Source organism: Dermacentor albipictus, chromosome 6, assembly GCF_038994185.2.
Source record: "Dermacentor albipictus isolate Rhodes 1998 colony chromosome 6, USDA_Dalb.pri_finalv2, whole genome shotgun sequence".
Lineage (NCBI taxonomy): Eukaryota > Metazoa > Arthropoda > Arachnida > Ixodida > Ixodidae > Dermacentor > Dermacentor albipictus.
This window is the reverse complement of record NC_091826.1, coordinates 26,074,804-26,095,628: the sequence shown is the minus strand read 5'-3', so window position 1 is coordinate 26,095,628 and position 20,825 is coordinate 26,074,804. Positions and strand designations below refer to the sequence as shown.

Sequence of the window (20,825 nt, the reverse complement as noted above, 5' to 3'; positions counted from 1 at the left end):
ACAGAAGTCAGAATTACACGAGTTGCGAAGTGCGTTTCCGCTGCATTTCTTCTGCGCTTTCCGCACACGCAGAGCCATCTTGCGGCAAACACAGAAGACCCCCTCCTCTCAATGTACGGCGCTGCCCCGACAGGAGGCGCGCCGCGCGCGCATTGGGACCGCTGCCAGGCGCGTCGCGGGACTCCCTCTCCCCTGACGACGCTTCGCCGTGCTCCCGGTTTAGATTACCATCTATCTCTCTGCCCGTGCCGATCACGACGTTTGGCTGGCGTAGATCGTTTCCCCTCCGAGACACCGAGTTCTTTGGTTCGTTTCGTTCGCTCAGGCGCACGTTTCGTTGCCGCGCCGAACGCTGCGTTGCTCGACGCTCACCGCGTGATAGGTGGGCGCTAAGTCCGATGCGGGGCGCATCGTAAGTGATTGCTGTGCCGTAGCGCATTGTCTTATACCCCTTGGCGGGTCGACGGGAACGCTGTCGCGTCCCACTCTTGAAGGCGAAGCTTAAGGGTCCTCCAATTTTTTCCTATGCGGAAATAGACTTCACCAAATCTGAGGGGCTGCGCAATGTTTCTGGTTATCGTTCATGAAGGCCACCTTTTGTAGTCAGTCTTACCCTGTCCTGCTATGTTTCTTTATTTTTTTTCCCTCTCATTTTTTTTCTTGGACTCACTAGTCAAGTACTGGAGCTTCTAGGTTATGTTCAGGGCAGCCTGTCACTTGAGGTTTAGGTGGTACAGAAAGGGAACTCTGCAGTGACAGCGAGTGGGACTGGTCCACTTCCTCGGCGGGGAGGTGACTTGTGTGCATTGCATGCATGCCTGCCTGCTCATAACATGCTGCTATACTGTAAACAGTGCGTGGTTGACACTTACGTTTGTTCAGAGCAGGCACGTACCCAAGGGGGGGCCCGGGGGGGCCCGGGCCCCCCCCCCCCGAAATCAAGTGGCATACCCCCCCCCCTCTCTCCCCACCCACGCCACCACTCCTCACACATTGCTAAAGCGCCGCCAGATCAATGTTGAGACTTGGCAGCTGTTCATCGGTCAGCATTATGCTGCCTTTTTCATTCCTTTTAGATGGCGGTAGTTATCGGCATCTCTTGTAATGTGAAGGACAGTTTTCTCATAGATTCCGCACCCGCGCGATTAACTCGAGATGCGTTCAGTTGTCACCATCTATTCAACCATCTCGCGCACAGCTGTTGCTTTTGTTAGTTCAACCTTCTTTGTTTAGGCGGATCCTGGGACCAGAAGAGGGATGCGGCTGTTACTCAGCTGGTCTGTACTCTCATGGAACGAGTTGCGGCCGGAGAAAACGCCAATTGCCTTTAACTTATTCCTTTGCTTAATTATTTCCTTGAGTTACGGCTCGCCGTGACGCTGGCACATGCTCGGAACCACATACCCGTGATATTGGTTAGATAAGGTGGGAAATAAAATAATGTGAAAGAGCGCCCATCATGAAACCCTGCAATAACCCTTAAACCCATAAGCAAGATGACTGTCGCCCGTTACCTCGTCTGTTTTTCCCTAACTTTATAGCACTTTCCTGCGAAATTGGCAACTGGAAACAAAAATCGCAAGGAGTTGAGAAATTAAGCGATCTACTAAGGTAGAGAGCCAAAGCAACAACCAAACTGCAAGCAACAGCGAATAATAAAGTTAACCGTTGTTTATGAGAATATTTATGGATCAACATCTTTTTATTTAAAAAGGAAGTAGAGAAAACGCCGCCAGAAGTGGAGAACAATCGCTTGTTTTGAATGACGCTTCTACAGCTATCGGTCGAACCGCCTCACATAGTCACTTCTCTGCTGTGCTTATGTGGGTGTTTTTCTAACCTTTCGCGGTGAGCGCAGTACGTCTAGAATCGCAGAGTCCTGCGCGTTACGCGGTTGTATGGGACTGGCGGCCGCACAGCGTTACGCAATTGGCGGAACTGTCAAAACTGATCAACAAGGCGAAAATAACTGATATTCGAAACTATAACATCAGAAAGACTGAAGAAGCCGTAAAAAAAGAACGCAGCCTGAAATCAGTAAAAAAGAAACCTGGCATAGGACAAACCATGATGTATGCACTAAAAGATAAGAAGGATAATATCATCAGCAATCTCGAAGACATAGTAAAAGCAGCGGAAAAATTCTAAGGTGACCTGTATACAGTACCCAGAGGAGTCACGACACCTCACTTAGAAACAGTAATGAACAGGATACAGAAACTCTCCTATAACTAGCGATGAGGTCAGAAGGGCCCTGCAAGACATAAAACGATGAAGAGCGGGAGGAGAAGGTGGAATAACAGTCGATTTAATCAAAGATGGAGGAGACATAATGCTTGGAAAACTGGCGGCTCTTTATACGAAGTGTCTATCGACTGCAAGGGTCCCAGAAAACTGGAAGAATGCAGACATTATGCTAATCCACAAAAAAGGAGGCGTTAAAGAATTGAAAAATTATGGGACCATTAGCTTACTCCCAGTACTATATAAAATGTTTACCAAAATAATCTCCAAACACTGGACTTTAGTCAACCAAGGGAACAGGCTGGTTTCAGGAAGGACTACTCTACAATGGATCACATCCATGTCATCAATCAGGTTATCGCGAAATCTGCAGAGTACAATAACCCTCTCTATGTGGCTTATATAGATTACGAAAAGGTATTTGATTCAGCAGAGATACCAGCAATCGTAGAGGCACTACGTAATCAAGGAGTACAGAACGCTTACGTAAAAAGCTTGGAAAATATTGCTACATATGTGTGGTATTTGTTTGAACGAGGCGCGTAGGCGCCATCACTTCAGAAAAGAGGAGGATAGCGAACTGGGCTCGCGCTGTGAATCTAACCGGTCAGCGCTGCAACCTTTGTTGTAAATATAATATGTAAATAGTTTCTCGTCTTACTGACTCGTCCTTCGCGTAAGAATATCTACAGAGGTTCTACAGCTACCTTAATTGTACGCAAGAAAAGCAGGGAGATACCTATAGAGAAAGGGGTCAGACAGGGAGACACAATTTCTCCAAAAGAATTCAAGCTATTAAACTGGGAAGGCTTAGGAGTAAAGATCGACGGCAAATATCTCAGCAACCTTCGGTTTGCCGATGACATTGTTCTATTCAACAACAATGCAGACGGGTTACAACAAATGCTTGTAGACCTTAACAGAGAGAGTGTAAGAGTGGGGTTGAATATTATTAAGCAGGAGATGAAGATAATGATAAATAGCCGGGCAAAGGAACAAGAGATCAAGATCGCCAGTCGGCCACTAGAGACTGTGAAGGAGTACAATTACCTAGGTCAATTAATCACAGGGAACCCTGATCATGAGAAGGAAATTCACAGAAGAATAAAAATAGGTTGGATCGCATATGGCAGACATTGCCAGCTCCTGACTGGAAGCTTACCATTATTATTGAAAAGTAAGGTGTGCAATCAGTGCATTTTGCCAGTGCTGAAATATGGGGCAGAGACTTGAGAGCAAGTTAAGGACAGCGCAAAGAACGATTGAACGAAGATTGCTAGGCATAACGTTAAGAGAGAAAAAGAGTGAACGGGTAGCGAGATCAGAGAGCGAACGGGTATAGACGATATTCTAATTGACATCAAGAGGAAAAAATGCAGCTGTAGGTCATGTAATGCGCCGGTTAGATAACCGTTGGACCATTAGGGTTACAGAATGGGTACCAAGAGAAGGGAAACGCAATCGAGGACGAGAAAACACTAGGTGGAGCGATGAAATTAGGAAATTCGCGGGCGCTAGTTGGAATCGGTTGGCGCAGGGTAATTGGAGATCGCAGGGAGAGGCCTCCGTCCTGCAGTTGACATAAAACACGACGATGATGATGATGATGATGATGATGATGATGATGATGATGATGATGGAGGTGGTGGGCCCCCCCCGAAAAAAAATCCTGGGTACGTGCCTGGTTCAGAGTGTAATGTAAATTGAGAATGTGTGCAAGTGTGTGTGTGCGTGTGTTGCTCTTGGTCGTTGCTCTTGGTCGCAGTAGTGTAGACTCCCCATTTTCATGTTGACCCAAGTAGCTATGTGCGTGTACAGGAGTGCATTTTGTGAATTATTCCGGGTAGCAAGCACCAAATCTGCGGCACGCTATGACGTTTATAGAGATGCTGCTCGAATATCACTGACTACAGGCGTTATTGGTTCTGTATGTATGTACTGTGTGTATATGTGCATATCCACCTTAGGTGTCCGAGCTTTAAAAATAATGTGGGTGTGTTCTATATATATATGGGTATGTACATTTGTTCTTTGTTTTTTCGTCAGCCTACGTCAGAGTCATTGTACTCTGACGAAGGCTGGTCCACCAGCCGAAAACGTAAAGTAAAAGAAGTCTTCCAAGACGTTCGTCGGCTCTTTCCTGCGTACGTTACTTCGGGTCATGCGTGCTGAACTTCGAAGAAAACCCCTATATATACATATATATATATATATATATATATATATATATATATATATATATATATATATATATATATATATATATATATATATATATATATATATATATATATTGTTGCGGGAAGAAAGCAGGCCCACGAGTGTAAAATAACTTATATTTACAAATGATGGATATGGCGTTCAGGCAACCGCCAGACTTCGTCTTTCTCTAGTCCAATTCAACGTCTTCCTTCACTTCACCGTAACATCACCCTCCCGGTGGGGGAGCTCCGTCCCGGTGCAAGTTAAACAGCCTCACTTATTGGGGGGACATAGGGCTTGAGCCTGGTGACGTGAACAACATCACTGGTTAAGTTGGGAGGCACGGAAGGCTGACCGAGTGGGGCGATCTCGTAGGTCACGTCGGACAGTTGGCGTAAGATCTGGTACGGACCAGAAAAACGGGACAGTAATTTTTCCGACAGGCCGACACGACGTGAAGGCGTCCAGAGAAGGACAAGGGAACCAGGTGAAAAATGGCGGTCTCGGTGCCGAAGGTCGTAGCGTCGCTTTTGAGAAGCTTGCGAGACGGTGAGGCGATGACGGGCGACATCTCGGGCCTGGGCGGCTAAGTCAATAGCATCGCGAGCGTAAGCAGTGCTGGGTGACTGTACTGCGGAAGGTAGCAACGTGTCAAAAGGCAAGGTGGGGTCGCGGCCGTACAAAAGGAAAAATGGTGAAAATCCGGCAGTGTCGTGACGGGACGAGTTGTATGCGAAAGTGACGTATGGTAAAGCGACGTCCCAGTCGCGGTGATCGTTGGAAACGTACATGACGAGCATTTCAGTGAGTGTGCGGTTGAGTCGCTCGGTGAGGCCGTTCGTTTGAGGGTGGTACGCGGTAGCAATCCGATGTTCTGTAGAACAGGAGCGGAGCAGATCATCAACGACCTTCGATAGAAAGTAGCGGCCGCGATCCGTCAGCAACTGGCGAGGGGCGCCGTGGTGCAGGATGACGTCTTTTAGTAAGAAGTCGGCGACATCTGTAGCGCAGCTGGTTGGCAGGGCTCGTGCGATGGCATATCTAGTGGCATAATCGGTTGCTACAGCAATCCATTTGTTTCCTTTGATGGAAATTGGAAACGGACCAAGGAGGTCGAGGCCCACACGGAAGAAGGGCTCTGTAGGTATATCAATGGGTTGAAGCAAACCAGCGGGAGGCATAGCAGGCGTCTTCCGGCGCTGACACAGGTCGCAAGAAGCGACATAACGGCGCACAGAGCGATAAATGCCAGGCCAGAAGAAGCGGCGCCGCAGGTGGTCGTAAGTACGAGTGACGCCCAGATGTCCAGCAGTAGGAGCGTCATGAAGTTGCTGGAGCACGGTGAGTCGAAGGTGCTTGGGGACGACTAGGAGGAGCTCCGGGCCGTCAGGACGAACGCTACGACGGTATAAAGTTCCATCGCGCAAGGTGAACATCCGAAGGGACGGGTCATTGGGCGAGGAGCTTAGGCGTTCCATAAGTGTTCGAAGAACAGGATCCTTTCGCTGCTCGTCGCCAATGTGGAGGAAGCCGGAGAGGGACAGAATACTGATGTCCGAGTCTGCATCGGTATCGTCCGGTTGATCCACGGGATTGCGGGACAGGCAGTCAGCGTCTTTATGCAGGCGTCCTGACTTATATATAATAGAAAATGTATATTCTTGTAGGCGCAATGCCCAACGTGCAAGTCGTCCAGTTGGGTCCTTCAAAGAGGAGAGCCAGCAGAGGGCGTGATGGTCGGTGACAACGCAGAAGCTCCGACCGAAAAGGTACGGGCGAAATTTCGCGACCGCCCATACGAGCGCGAGACATTCTCTCTCAGTAATGGAGTAATTTCGCTCGGGCGTGGAAAGGCGGCGGCTAGCGTAAGCGATGACACGGTCTTGGCCCTGTTGACGCTGAGCGAGGACAGCGCCGATGCCATGACCACTCGCGTCAGTTCGTACTTCAGTGGCCGCAGAAGGGTCAAAGTGGGAGAGAATCGGGGAAGTGGTAAGCCGCTCAATCAGGGTAGAGAAGGCTTTCTCCTGTAGCGGTCCCCAAGAGAAAGAGGCGTCTTTCTTAAGAAGGTCAGTGAGAGGGTGAGCGATGTCCGCAAAATTTTTCACAAATCGCCGAAAATAAGAGCATAAGCCCAGAAAACTACGGACATCGTTCGTTGAACAAGGTACAGGAAAATTTCGCACGGCGTGAACTTTCTGTGGATCAGGTTGGATTCCGGCGGCGTTGACGAGATGACCAAGCATGTTAATTTCACGGCGACCGAAATGGCACTTGGAGGAGTTTAGCTGAAGGCCAGCCCTGCGAAACACGGAGAGTATGGTTGTGAGGCGCCGCAGGTGGCTCTCAAAGTTCGGCGAAAACACAATCACATCGTCGAGGTAACACAGGCATGTAGACCACTTCAAGCCGCGCAAGAGAGAGTCCATCATGCGCTCGAATGTAGCTGGCGCATTGCATAATCCAAAGGGCATGACTTTAAATTGGTACAGACCGTCCGGTGTGACAAAGGCGGTTTTCTCGCGGTCCATCTCATCGATGCTAATCTGCCAATAGCCGGAGCGGAGGTCAATTGATGAAAAGTATTGGGATCCGTGAAGGCAGTCAAGAGCGTCATCAATGCGAGGCAAGGGATAAACATCCTTCTTTGTTATCCGGTTGAGGTGACGGTAGTCAACGCAGAAGCGCCACGAGTTATCTTTTTTCTTTACTAAGACAACCGGTGATGCCCACGGGCTACTGGAGGGTTCAATGATGTCCTTGTCCATCATCCTGTCTACTTCTTTCTGTATGATGGCCCTTTCTGTTGCCGAGACACGATATGGCCGCCTATGAATGGGGCTGGCGTCACCGGTGTTGATGCGATGCGTGACAACAGATGTCTGGCCAAGTGGACGGTCGTCCAAATCAAAGATGTCCCGATAAGATGACAGGAGATGACGAAGAGCTGTTGTTTGCTCGGAAGGAAGGTCGGGGGCGATCATCTTAGAAACATCGTCCGCAGGCGTCGAGTACGGAGGAGTGGGTGACAAAGGTCCGTTCGTACTGAGGAAGGATTCAGAGGTCAAAAAAGAAATCTGAAATTCTTCCAAAGGAGTGATATGCGCTATGGCGATACCGTGTGGCAAAACATGTGACGAGAACCCAAAATTCAGGATGGGCACGCGAGCGCAGTTTTCGCGGATCCGAATTAAGGTGCTCGGTAGGGCAATATTACGCGACAAAACCACGTCAGTAAGCGGCGACAGGACGTACTCGCCATCAGGTACGGGAGGACAGGGCGTCAGCAGGACATTTGTAGCAGCCTGTGGAGACAGCCTTGCAAATTCAGCAGCACATAAGCGGTGTGGAGCACAAGTGGTTGCGTCGGCAGGAAGCGGCAGGTCCAACTGTACAACACCTGCGGAGCAGTCAATTTGGGCAGAGTGTTTCGAAAGGAAGTCGAGGCCGAGAATTAGGTCGTGTGGGCAGTGTTCAAGGACGATAAATAGAACAACGGTATAATGGCCCCCAATGGTCACACGTGCTGTGCACATTCCAAGGACAGGTGACGTACTCCCATCGGCGACTCGCACGGTGCACGGTACGGCGGGGGTCAGAACCTTTTTGAGCCGGCGGCGGAGAGCAGCGCTCATAACTGAAAGCTGCGCTCCTGTATCAACGAGAGATCTAACAGGAACGCCATCGACTTCAATGTCCAGCAGGTTTCCACATGTAGGCAGGGTCAATAGAGGATTTGTGGGCCGGGTCGGAGTTGCAGCTTCACCTCCGGGAGCTGCACCGCCTAGTTTCCCGAAGCGAAGCGACCGGTTGCAGAAGGGGACGAAGAGCGGTGAACGAGAGGCGAACGGGACCTACGACCTTGCGGAGACGGGGATCGGCTGGATCTTGGTGGAGCACTGTCGGCGTTGATGTTCCTAGTCGGCGTATAGGGCGAGAAAGTGCGATTGTCGGGTACTTGGCTGTAGTGACTCGGAGACGACCACCGAGGAGGCGACGACCAGTGGTTGCGGCAATGACGGGCGATGTGTCCAATACCGGAACAATTAAAACAGATGGGTTTATCATCCGCTGTGCGCCATTCAGCTGGGTTGCGACGGAGTGGTGGAAAGCTTTGCGTCCGGGAGCGAGCGGTCGGAGAAATTTGGTAGGTGTTGGTATGGCGGACTGAGCAGAGAGATGGAATGCCCAAACTTGCTATTTCCTCCCGAACGACCGCTTGTATAAGGGAGATAGCGGGTACGCTTTCCCGACAGTCTGAACGAACGGGAGCCGGGGCCATGGCCTCAAGCTCACGGCGAACGATGCGCGTTATTTCTTCCGGTCCTGCGGGCTGAACGAACCGCGGCGGGTCTTCGCAAGAAGATGTCGCGGCGGTATTGGGCAACCGGTCGAAAGTTTGAGTGACGCGGCGGCCCTTCGCTTGTTCGAAGCGCCGGCACTCCTTAATAATTGCATCCACAGTGGCACAATCCTTACACATCAAGAGATTGAAGGCATCGTCTGCAATACCTTTCAATATATGGCCAATCTTGTCTGCCTCGGTCATGTTGTCATCAGCCTTGCGACAGAGGGCCAGCACATCCTGTATGTACACGACATAGGATTCTGTGGACGTCTGAGCGCGGCACGCAAGTTCTTTTTTAGCTGCCAGCTGACGACCGACAGGTCTGCCGAACAGGTCTCGCATTTTTTCTTTGCAAACATCCCAGCTCGTTAGGTCAGCTTCATGTGTGTCATACCATTGCTTCGCAGTTCCCTTCAGATAAAATATTACGTTTGCAAGCATCATTGTAGGATCCCACCTGTTGTTGTCGCACACTCGCTCGTACATCGTAAGCCAGTCCTCGACGTCGACGTTGTCCGTGCCACAAAATGTTCCCGGGTCCCGTGGGTGAGTGAGGATGACCGTGGGCACGGGCTGCCGAGGCGTTGTCGCTTGTGTCGGTTGATTTGCCATTGTGGCAGCAGGTAGATGACGTCCGCTGCGAAGTTCCGTGGTGGTACCCCGCACCTTCCACCAAAATGTTGCGGGAAGAAAGCAGGCCCACGAGTGTAAAATAACTTATATTTACAAATGATGGATATGGCGTTCAGGCAACCGCCAGACTTCGTCTTTCTCTAGTCCAATTCAACGTCTTCCTTCACTTCACCGTAACAATATATATATATATATATATATATATATATTGTATGGGAACCTGCAACGCGCCCTCGAACTACCCTTGTCACATGTGGGGCACATGTGTCGGAAGGTCAGTGTATATTGATGAGGTAAAGAAATCACAATAAAAAGTACAAAAAGACAATGAAATGAAAACTAAACAAAAGCTAACATAAGTTAAACAAATAAATAAAAGGTAAATATAATATTTAAAAACCATAAGTAAAGTCGAGACAAACAAAGACGTTATGCCGTTGACAAATACAATGCGGCAGAGCTATGAACGCTGTTGCCCGAACGCTAGTATATGAAGATACGTGTCGGAACGTCAGTGTACGTGTATAAAGTTAAAGAAGAAATAAGAAAATGAAAAGTAAGAAATACAGAAGCAAAAATAAATTTTAAAAAAATAAGAATATATAAGAAAGACGTGACACACAACCAAATAATGTGTTTGTGCCTTTAATCAACCAATATAGCATAACCATAATAGAGAACTTAATATAGCTATTGAGTACTACAGCTTCCCTGTTGTTCCATCCTCACATAGTGGAAGTGCTCTGAAAATTTTCTTCTGGCAGAATTTTTTTAGTTATAAAACGTGCAATATTACCTATATATGAAATGTACCTAAATAAAAAATCTCATCGTCTAAAAACTTTAATCTCACCATATCTCAAAACCAAGTTTTCGTTTTGACGTTTAAAACTGGCCTTAATTCTGCGCCATTTTTCCGAAAATATACCGGATTTCCACTTTACCAACTATACTCTCCAAAAAATAAAAGAAAAAGAAAGAAAAAGAAAGAAAAAGAAGACAAGGCGATAACGAACCTCAGTTCAGCGATATAGGATTTGCTTTTCGCGGAATTGAATTAAGATTGCTTTCGGCCAACAAAAACGCGTCAAATAGAAGAAGCGATGCTCTCGGACCCAGGGCCAAAGGAGTGGGCTAAACAGATTGCCTCGGAGCCTCCTAGCCCGAATGGGGGACGAGCGTTCCATCACTGAACTTAAATTGGGCGGCAGAAGTGTAAGACTTTTGGCGAGGGCATTCCCCGCACAGGAAGCGCCTGCAGCACCCTCCAAAGTGGTTGGGCACTGATATCGTTGTTCGAGAAATCTCATTTAAAACTTCTCTCTCTCTCTCTCTTATCTTCCGTTTCTTTCTTTTTCATTCGAACTTGCACCGTCACAGAGCTGTTGGGACCTTCAGATTTCGAAACCACGTAATCTTTATACTACCTGTAATTTTGCTCTTGGATGTTATATATATAGGTATATATATATATCGAAGGCAATGCTTCAGTGATGGGTATACACTCAGATAGCCCCCACAGTTTCCAAGGTCCGCTGACGTCATTGGACCAACATGACTCCGTAAAACGCCATGCAACAAAAAGAAAAACACACTTCTGGGGCCGCGTGTCGTTCAGCGCAGATTAAGGCCAACAGGATTAAAACTCTGTTGCGAAACTCCTCCCTCTCGGGACGAAATATATATATTCGAAAAAATATATATATATAAACGAGAAGAACGGTAGTTAACCAAGGGGCCCGATTTTAATTAGTCATATCATAAGAAGCGAACACAAACTGACACCAATGACAACATAGGGGAAGTTAGTTGTGCTTAGTAAGTGAAATACAGAAACGATAAATTAATGGAAATTAAAGTGGACGAAAAAACAACTTGCCGCATGTGGGAACCGAACCCACAACCTTCCATGCGAAGGTTGTGGGCAAAAAAAAAGAAAGAGAGCCTCCCGATGGGCAGCGCCAGTAGTGACGTCGTTGTTCGCCGTTGCAGCCGAGCACACGCGCACCAGTTTCTCTCCGGCTCTGAAATGAGTAGGCCACGCGGCATACGTACTCCTGAGGAGCAGGCAGCTTTCGATCAGCAAAACCGCGAGCAGAACCTGAAACGAGCTCCTCTATGCTGTCCCGATGCTGCAGACCAGGCACAAGAACAGGCTCGTGCAGCCGAGCGCAAGCAGCAACTGCATACCGAGGATCGGGCTGCCTGCCAAGCAGTCGTACAAACAACAGTCGTGATTAATCCAGTGATAAACACCGGGACAGCACGTTTCAGCTTCGCTGGTTAACCACCTGTACAGAGTGCGTGGTCGGTGTTTTCTTTTTCTATTTACATGCACTCCATTGAAGTTAAAACAAAGACATATGTTGGTTGCACAGGGGTTAGGACCGGTAGAGTACTTGAAGTCTGCTCTGTGGAAGTGCGAGTAAGTGCAGCATGGCAGTTTTGCTCTATCGCAACCGTGTAGTGCAACTACAGTAGTGAATTTTTACGTCGTCGTCATTACTGAACACGTAACGGTGCAGTTCCAATTACGTAGCAGCTGTTTCATGCAACTGCGCCCTTGCTTGTGATATGATAACAAGTGAGATCTCTCTTCAGAAATTAGATGCGCAGGCACGTCCTCTATTGAAGAATCGCATCTGCTGTCTTCGTATGGTGGCAGTGCTCATTCCGGGGAAGGGAGAGACAGATCCGGCCTTTAGTCTTACTCTGGAGCAGTTAGCCTGTTTGATCGCCCGGTAAACTATTCCAGGTGCTGGGGCAATATTATTACACACGCAGTGATCACACAAACACGCAAACGACACATACAGTCGTCAGGCCACACACGTATACACAGTAAGGTTATCTACAACGCTTCGTCAAGGCCCATTGAAATAAAAAAAATACCAGCAGGGATTGTGCTACGCGTAACACGATTGTGGTGCTTTGGCAATGGCAGAGGATATACCACTGTTCCAGGCTCGATGCTGCAAATGTATAACTCGCCTCCAAAAAAAAAAAAGTTTGCCTCTGCGACAAGTAGCGGCAGCTGTCACCTGAAACATTACAATTTGCTCAGTGAACACCACCGTTCGCCGCCTAGTGGGATCGTGGCGTCGAGTATGCTGTGCAGTACACGCTGGGCAGTGCATTTCAACTACGCTTGCGTATAAGTGGCAATGCTCGTTCTGTGGGATGAGCAGATTGAGCGGGATTGGTTACGTGCAGCACACGTACTGCACGCCACAAACACACGAGGCAGCGAATGGTTGCCTTGCGGACAACCATCCAGCAAACTCCACCGACGCTATGCCGTCCTGCATGGTCATTTAATCCACGAGTCAGTCGTTTTTCCGCATTCTTTGGAGCCTCCGCATGCCAGCTCGTACGATAGAAGTGCAGCAGAGAAGCAGCAAAACCGAAATTTTTCCCCTGGTGATGTGCTGGACGGAATGCATGCGAAAGGAATTCAATCTTCCGGTTAATATATCCCTTCATGACAGAGGTCGTTAGGAAAAAAATAAAGGCAGATTCGTTAGTAGTGCCTACCACACAGCCGTATTTTATGAAATATTCGTTCGTTCGTCTCTCAATGTAAACTGATGGCGAAAAAAATACATCTGAACAATAAGGACGCGGGTGCGTGAAGGGGCTGAATGACACAAGAGCTGACTATATTACATAGAAAGACTACAACCTAGCGAGTTGTTGCGAATTCATCATGAGACGTGCGTACTGCGATTCAGCTTTTCATTTCTGATAGTTTTGTTTCCTTCACGCCAAGCTAAGGTAAAGATTAACCGCTCAGCAGCCTCGCAAAGAGGTCTTCTATCACGTGGTTTCAACTGCACTCGTTAGATTTAGGTAATATAATAGGCCGTTAGTCAATGCTCATTTACGACAGCGATGGTAATTACACGGACGTTGGAGGGAGGCGCCTTTGTGCCATACGGAATGTGATTCTTTTATTGGGCGCTGACCAAGGCGGACGCTGTTCCATCGGTCGTATCAGGCGTACTAAAGAGACGCGACGTCCGTATTCACTCGACGTCCGTATTCACTGTCGTATTCACTCATCGCGCCAGCCTTGTGAAGCGCCTGGAGCGCAAGGTGAACGTTTGCGGATGCGAATAGAACATTGACCACTTATTGTGCCATTGTCCACAATTTCAAGCACAAAGACAACCTTTGTCCAACACATTGAGGAAATTAGATGGCCCTCCTCTGAGTGAACGGGCAGTACTGGAGCACTGTCCGCACCGCTCATCAGCTCAGAAGGCAGTGAAGGCACTTTTGTGCTTTCTCAGAACTTCTGGTTTGCGCGAGCGGCTTTAACTCAAGTACTGTCCATACACGTATCTACAGCTTCTCTCTCCCTTCTATCACTTCCCTTTCTCTCTTCCCCCAGCGTAGGGTAGCAAACCAGACTCTTCACTGCTTAACATCCCTGCCTTCCTATATTCCTCTCTCACTCTCTCTCTCTCTCTCTCTGGGGCGCACCGGCAGTTGTCTCCCGTGCTGCGTCATGCATTGCAGCCTCCCTGTAGAACACCGCGCGCGAATCTCGGGTGCGAAACTAAGTCTTCTTATCGCTATCAATAATCCGTCTTTGGCCAATCTAGGCGGCTTATTATTTACTTATTATTAACTTCTTTCTTCATGGGGATGCGGAACAGGTGCTTTTTCCCAAAGGACCTAGGTTTCTGTGGGAAAGAACTGTCCCGCAACTGTCTAGCTTTTTCTAAGAGACTGTGAGCTTACGGGCAAGTGGTAATCATTCTTTCGGAGTGTGAACATTTGGCTATCCAGTAATCTAACCACTTATTGTTGTTTCTTCTAAGAGGCGCTAGGGCTGAGAAACCGTTTGCACTGTCTAGCTGCCACGCAAACACAGCCCTAAACAATACCGTCGCCACGACCACTATCACTACCTCCACATCTTAGGTTACATAATAAATTTCTGTCGCGGCCATGAACAGTACGGCATTTTAGAAACTAGCCTGCTGCAATCGTTCTGCGACTTGTGTATACGGCAGCAAAGTTCACTATTATATACTCCAGCACCCACGCAATGTACAAACCGATATAGAAACCATATAAAAATGTAATATATATATATATATATATATATATATATATATATATATATATATTATCCCTATATTAGGGCAGCTTATTAATATAGAAAGGATATCCAAATATAAAAGATATATATACAATGCTATTCCCTATCTTACAAGTCCCACTAGCGAGTTTCTGCAGTTCTCTTTCTTTTTCTGAAACAACGCCACCATAACCTCACAGGTGCATCCCCGGTGTCTTTGCGTGCTCCTCCTACAGTATCCGTCTGACAGCTGCAAAAGCGGATGTATTTTTAGCCAAACTTCAGTTCTGTGTCTCTAAATAGCAAAAAAAAAATTTTCATTACACTAAAGGTCAGAAGCTGCGACTGAAATTCTCGGGCACTTCTGACGCGCAAACAGGATGCTACAAAGGCAGGCGCAGCATTTTACAAACATTCCAGGTATCGCCAGAGGACTTACGGTGGTTGATTAAGGCAGTCTACAGTGAACGCTTTGGCGTTGCGGTTGCAAAGCACTGAACTATTTTTCAGCCTGTGCCTCTTATCTATACTCGCGGACAACTTTCTGCAGCAATGGAGGAAAAGCTACGGGCGCGTGGCTAGCTGCACGCATCTTACGGCGCCAGGTAGTCTGCACCCCCCCCCCCCAATAGTTTTCACAGTGTTTCTGGTTCCTCGTAACAGACGCCGAATCGACGAAGCTTCAGGTGTTCAGTTTCGCGTTCTCCCAGACGCAGAAGGGGAAAAGCCGCAAAATAAGTAAGCTTTTACATTCGGTGACGTGTTTTATCTTATTTGACTGTTCCTAATAAGGTGTTTACGTTTGCCCTTTCCCAGCTTAAACTAACGTGGATGAGAACAAGTGACTCGTTTTCAGAAGCGACCTCCCTTGTGTTCGCTTTGTCCCCGCAGCTTTCCCTTCATTGCCACAGAATGTTGTCCGCGAGTATACATCACTTATCGAGTGGCGAATATAGGCTGGCAAAGGTTGAGATCTGGGTCTCAATTAGGGATTCAAAAAAACTTGCTCCGCTCTCGTTTTATTCCTGTTCTGTGGGACGCTATACGTTATATTCCTGTTCTGTGGACGCTTACAGTGTTTCCCACTTTTTTGGGATAAATAAAAATGGCAGATATTTCATATGTCAGGGACGAGGGGTCCATTCTACGGGTGACGTTTACCGAATGATTGAAGCGGTGATGCTCAATTGCGTGCTCTGAAAACAATTGCAAAATATTCATATCTTCTTAATTTGTATACGTTACATACAGGGCGTATAGTTGGTTTTGCGGGCATTGCGGGTGAGCGATGCGAAGTAGGATGTTAATATTTCGTCGACGTAGAAAGCATAATGTGAGTAACGAACGATAAATTTTAAGCCTGAGCTGGTAAGTTACAACGCTTGCAGACAATTACTCATTTAAGCGTTCCAAAGTGTCATATCGTCGTTATCCGCAATGTTTCCTTAGAACCACTCAAGAAACGAAACTGAAATTCGGTGAAAATTGAGAAATTGCAATGTGTAACGCGTTGCGAAAGTCTCACGCGCATTTTCCATTCATTCATTCATTCATTCATTCATTCATTCATTCATTCATTCATTCATACTGACAGCCTTTTCAGGCTATTACAGGAGTGGACAAAAAACATAAGTATATGTGGGCATAATTCAACAACCACGTCCGACACAATATAAAAAAAATGGACTGGACAAGAAAACCGGAACCCGGAAATCGTGACCCGGAAAGGCGGTGTAGTGTGTGTTGTTTCGAAAAAAGAAAATGTGGTAGCATGTGCGCTGCTAGAAGGAGCGGCAGTGGGGGAGGGGGGAGGTCTAGTCGACGCAGGAGCAATAATTAGAGAATTCAACAGCCTTGCGACATAGTGCAGCATCTTTGCCCAAGGGAGGCTACAGAACACTCGTAACGTTTCACTGGCACTCATTACAATACAAGGGAACTCAATACACGCACCGTTCACAAAGGCCACAATGTGGGGCTTTGCCGTAGCGAATTCCCAGATGTGAGGTGCAGAAAAAATATGAGTCCTGCTTTGACATTCTCTTGCAGTCGAGCAAGCATGCTTTACCTAGACAAATGCATTAATGTGCCGTCGGCAGTCAGACCTCGTGGCTTCTTATCGTTCTGTCTTTTTTGTTGTTGTTGTTAGTGTCATTGTTATCGCTCAACCAAACCTGTCAGCTCTTCATCGGGAACACAGTGGTGTGATTCTCGAATACCGAAACGTAGTCCTCAGATTTCCCAGACAGCAACTCCTTTGCTACCCTGCTATAAGAGCGGTGCGTTTGCAGCGGTTAATTAGTGCTTCTGACAAGTGAGTCGCCAGTAATCAAGCCGTTTTTATCGCCGGCGAGAACTAATCTGCTCCGGTCTCGCTTTTCGTTTTTTTCCTTCTCTGCAAACGGAACCCCGCTTCAGACGGAAGCCCACCGCTAACCAAGCGCCGAAACTACAACGCCCGCGTGTACGCACAGCAGTTGGTTTGGGGTTCATAACTTTAGCGCGCGTGCGCCGTGGTTACGCCAGACGCGAGGAACAACGCTCCGTACCTACGCACCGCCGCCCGTATTGTCTCGCCTGTTCTCACCCTCTCGCTAAGCCTAATTAACAACAACTCCGCTATAGCTGGCCGAGCGAAGCATCGTTGTGTACCCGGTACTTAGCGTGCGTGCTCCTAACAGCCCGCCCCGAGTCTTGTTTCTTTCTCCCTCCTCTTCCGCTTCGAGCTACGTTCTGCTGCGCGTATCTTTCATCAGCATTCCGCGAGCGAATTTCACTGCAAGCCTAACCAAGGGCTAACGGCGGAAGAGCCGAAAGCCGTACCCTAAGCCTAACCGTAAACGTGCCGAGTTGTAGTGTTTACTGTTTATGCTGCGCCTCAGAAGTCGTCTGCAAGCGCTGCCGAAATTACGAAACGTACGCGTGTAGTATCCTTGCGCGACGTGATGCAGTTCCGGGTGTAAGTGGTCGAATATTGGCGGGAATGTACAGGTTTATTTTTGGTTAGTACATGATATCTTACAGCGATACCTAACATGTTAGGACCTCTGCACGTGCATGTCGTATACCGGAAAGTACTGTGGCGATGAGCAGACGGCGTGGTGCGGATGAACACACCTCGAGGATCATACGACCTTCCCATTGGCCAATACCACTGTCACAAGGGCAAATTAAAGTGCACTTTGAGCAAGAGCACTTCAGCGCGCCGAGTGTCATTTTGGCAGCATGCTGCTACGCGAGAGAGAAAAGTGTTCTTTCAAATTGGTGGCGATGGCGATCGGCAGCCAGAAGGCAAAGCCTATATTTGTTAAAGGGAAGCTGAAGAGTCTGTCTAACTCAATAAGACGCTCATATACGGAGGCGGGAACCTTATAAACCATGAACGTAAAATTTTGGGGGAGATTTTTCAGTTAGGAGCGACGCAATCGTCGGTTAAAATTGCCCTGTAGCTCCGCCCTCCCGTCGAGTGCCGCGCGCTGCTGCTGACGCTGACGATGCGAGCGGAGACCGGAAACCGCGGCTTAGTGACGTCAACAATGGTGTTCCGTGGCTAATGTTCTTGTGCTACAAAGCGCAATAAATGTTGTTCGCCTGTCTAGGGACAAAAGAGCGCAACTCGAATCAATGAAACCCCGCCTTTGAAACAAACAGTCTCTGCTATAGAATAATATAGTTGAATACTTCTGCCTGATTGCATATTTTGGGAGAGTGAACTGTGGAATGAGGTTAGACGTATATGTAGAGAATTAGAAACGGTGCGATTGAGAAATCGAATTGTATAAAAAGAAACTAAGAATTACATAAAACAGAAAATTGTGCAATAATTGAAATGACTGCGAAGCCAATTGTACGCCTGATAACATCGTGTTAGTTAAGGAGAAAAATTGCCCAGGACGGCTATGCCTGCATATAGCTTGTGTACCTAGCGCAGAATTCATAGGACATATTTTGTTTGCGTGTATTTGTATATAAAAACATAAATTCATTGGTTTTACGTGCCTAAACCACGATATGATTGTGAGGCACGCCGTAGTGGGGTGTCCGAATTAACTTCGACCACCTAGGGTTCTTTAACGGGCGCCTAATGTACATCATATCTCAACTCCCAGTTTAGAGGTACATAAGTAACCATGGACGAGGGCTTGGGCGCTGAGAGTAATGGAATAAATGTTATTGGACCTGCGCTGGAGAATGGGAAATGACGACTGGAGTGCTGGAGGTGCAGGTGCAATGAAAGGAAACTACGAAAAGCTTGATGTAGGTCTCTCTTGCATCGTTTGTGTGACAGACCCATGGTGTTAACCCAAATGATGGGCCCTAAGTGTTCAGAAGAAGAAAGGTGAAAACTAAAAGTCTTGGTCACATTCGTCACTACCATTTACAATTGTAATAGACTTCCTCCACACACGCGCGCGCACGCACGTGCGCGCACACACATACACACACACGCGCGCACACACACACACACGCACACACACACACACACACACGCACACACACACACACGCACACGCGCACACGCACATATCCGCCCGTGTAGTTGAGGAACAACTTCTAGTCAAGGTCTGTTCGCTATAAGGTGGTCAGAGTGTGCTATTCAATATGTACCAGATGTCGCAGGCCTGTACTATCGTACTGTATTAGTCGTTACTGTCGCATATCCTATATTCCGCCTCCAACTCAACGCGTGTATTGCTGCGCTATACAGCGTACAGAACAGTCGTCGCCGAGCTTACACAAGGCGAAGCAAGGCAAAGGAGGCCGGGCGCCGTGAGAGCAACACAGCGCGCGGCATCTGGAAGCGGCATGTTAATTAATGTCCGCCTACGCAAGGCACCAGAACTGCACCACCGCTTCTCTCCCGGACTTCTTGCACCGTCATGCTCGCTTTATTCTACGGGACGAAGCGACTACGTGCTTAATTAGCTTCGTACTCTACCGAACAATAGCTATAGCACGCCGCGTAGTCGTCCTATCCGGGTCTGAGCGTTGCCGGAATAAATTCCGCATTGTCCCATCTTACTAGCCTTGCAAATGACCGGGATGGCGTCTCGGCGGGCGTGCGCGATTGCATGCAAAGTGGGAACACGTCTTATCCCAGGCATCGTTTCTTTAAAGGCCCGTAGCAGGCGCTTTTTTTTTCCGTTGTGTTCCATGTTTGCATAATTGAAGCTGTGTACGTTTGCACCTCTACGCACAGAGCTGCACTTCATGTGGAGAGTGAGAAGCCTCGATTGTCGGTCTTTATCAGGACAGCAGATCTTATTTGTGATGTTATTGATCTTATTGTCTAGGGAAAAAAGAATGCAAGTCGAATGAATGAAACCCCGCCTTTGAAACAGTCTCTGCCATGGAATAATATGATTGAATACTTCTAACTGATTGTATATTTTGGGTGTGTATACTGTGCAACGAAGTTACACGTATATGTAGAGAAGTAGGAACGACATACTGCACAGGCGTGACGGGGAAAAGGAATTGTATAAAAAGAAACTAAGAAATAAATAAAGCAGAACATTTTACGACAATTGAAATGACTGCGAAGCCACATGAGGACGCCTGATAACATCGTGTTCGTTAAGTTAAGTCTTATCCCAGGCATCGTTTCTTTAAAGGCCCGTAGCAGGCGCTTGTTTTGCGCTGTGTTTCATGTTTGCATAATCGAGGCTGTGTACGTTTGCACCAGTACGCACAGAGCTGCACTTCATGTGGAGAGCGAGAAGCCTCGGTTGTCGGTCTTGATCAGGACAGCAGATCTTATTTACGGGTGCGTCAGTTCAAGATAAGCCTTTAACGCGCAACAACTGCGCGCGATAAAGATTCACGGGGCAGCCTTTCCTCAGGCAGCCTTTTCACTTCGTTTGTTGGGTCTTTTCTGTCGACGTACCGTACAAAGTCTGAATACAGAAATGCGAAGGACTTGTCACCGAAGGTTGCCATCCATCTGCGCAGATGCTAGATAAGGTAGTGCACAAACCATCTTCTCGTCTGAGTCGAGTGGGCGTTTCAATAGTACGATTTTGTAAGGCGAAGCTTTCTATTCTAACCCTCCTTGACATTCCTGACCGTGGCTGCGGCTGCTCTCTTGCCGAATGCCTTATTCCCTTCCTCTTTCCTTTTTTCTCCCCTCCTTCCTATCTTCCACTTCTGCGTTGCTGTCACCTCCCTTCAGAAGAGTAGGCAGGCTTTGTGCTCCTTCCGGTGGCAGTTTCCAGCCTGCTCCTCGCTTTCCTGTTAACTGTGTATATATGTATATGTGTTCAAAACAAATAATTCACATACTATGCAGCACTCGTATTTTTATGCGGC

The 20,825-nt window shown here is 47.8% G+C and overlaps 2 protein-coding genes across 7 annotated transcripts in view; both read left to right on the top strand.

Annotated features, from left to right (window-relative positions):
• The window catches only part of bma (SCY1-like protein bma), a 550,265-nt gene that overhangs the window by 360,801 nt on the left and 168,639 nt on the right, over nucleotides 1-20,825 (top strand). The window lies entirely within an intron of this gene.
• The window catches only part of LOC139061404 (uncharacterized), a 36,416-nt gene that overhangs the window by 2,374 nt on the left and 13,217 nt on the right, over nucleotides 1-20,825 (top strand). The gene's annotated exons all lie outside the window — the stretch shown is intronic.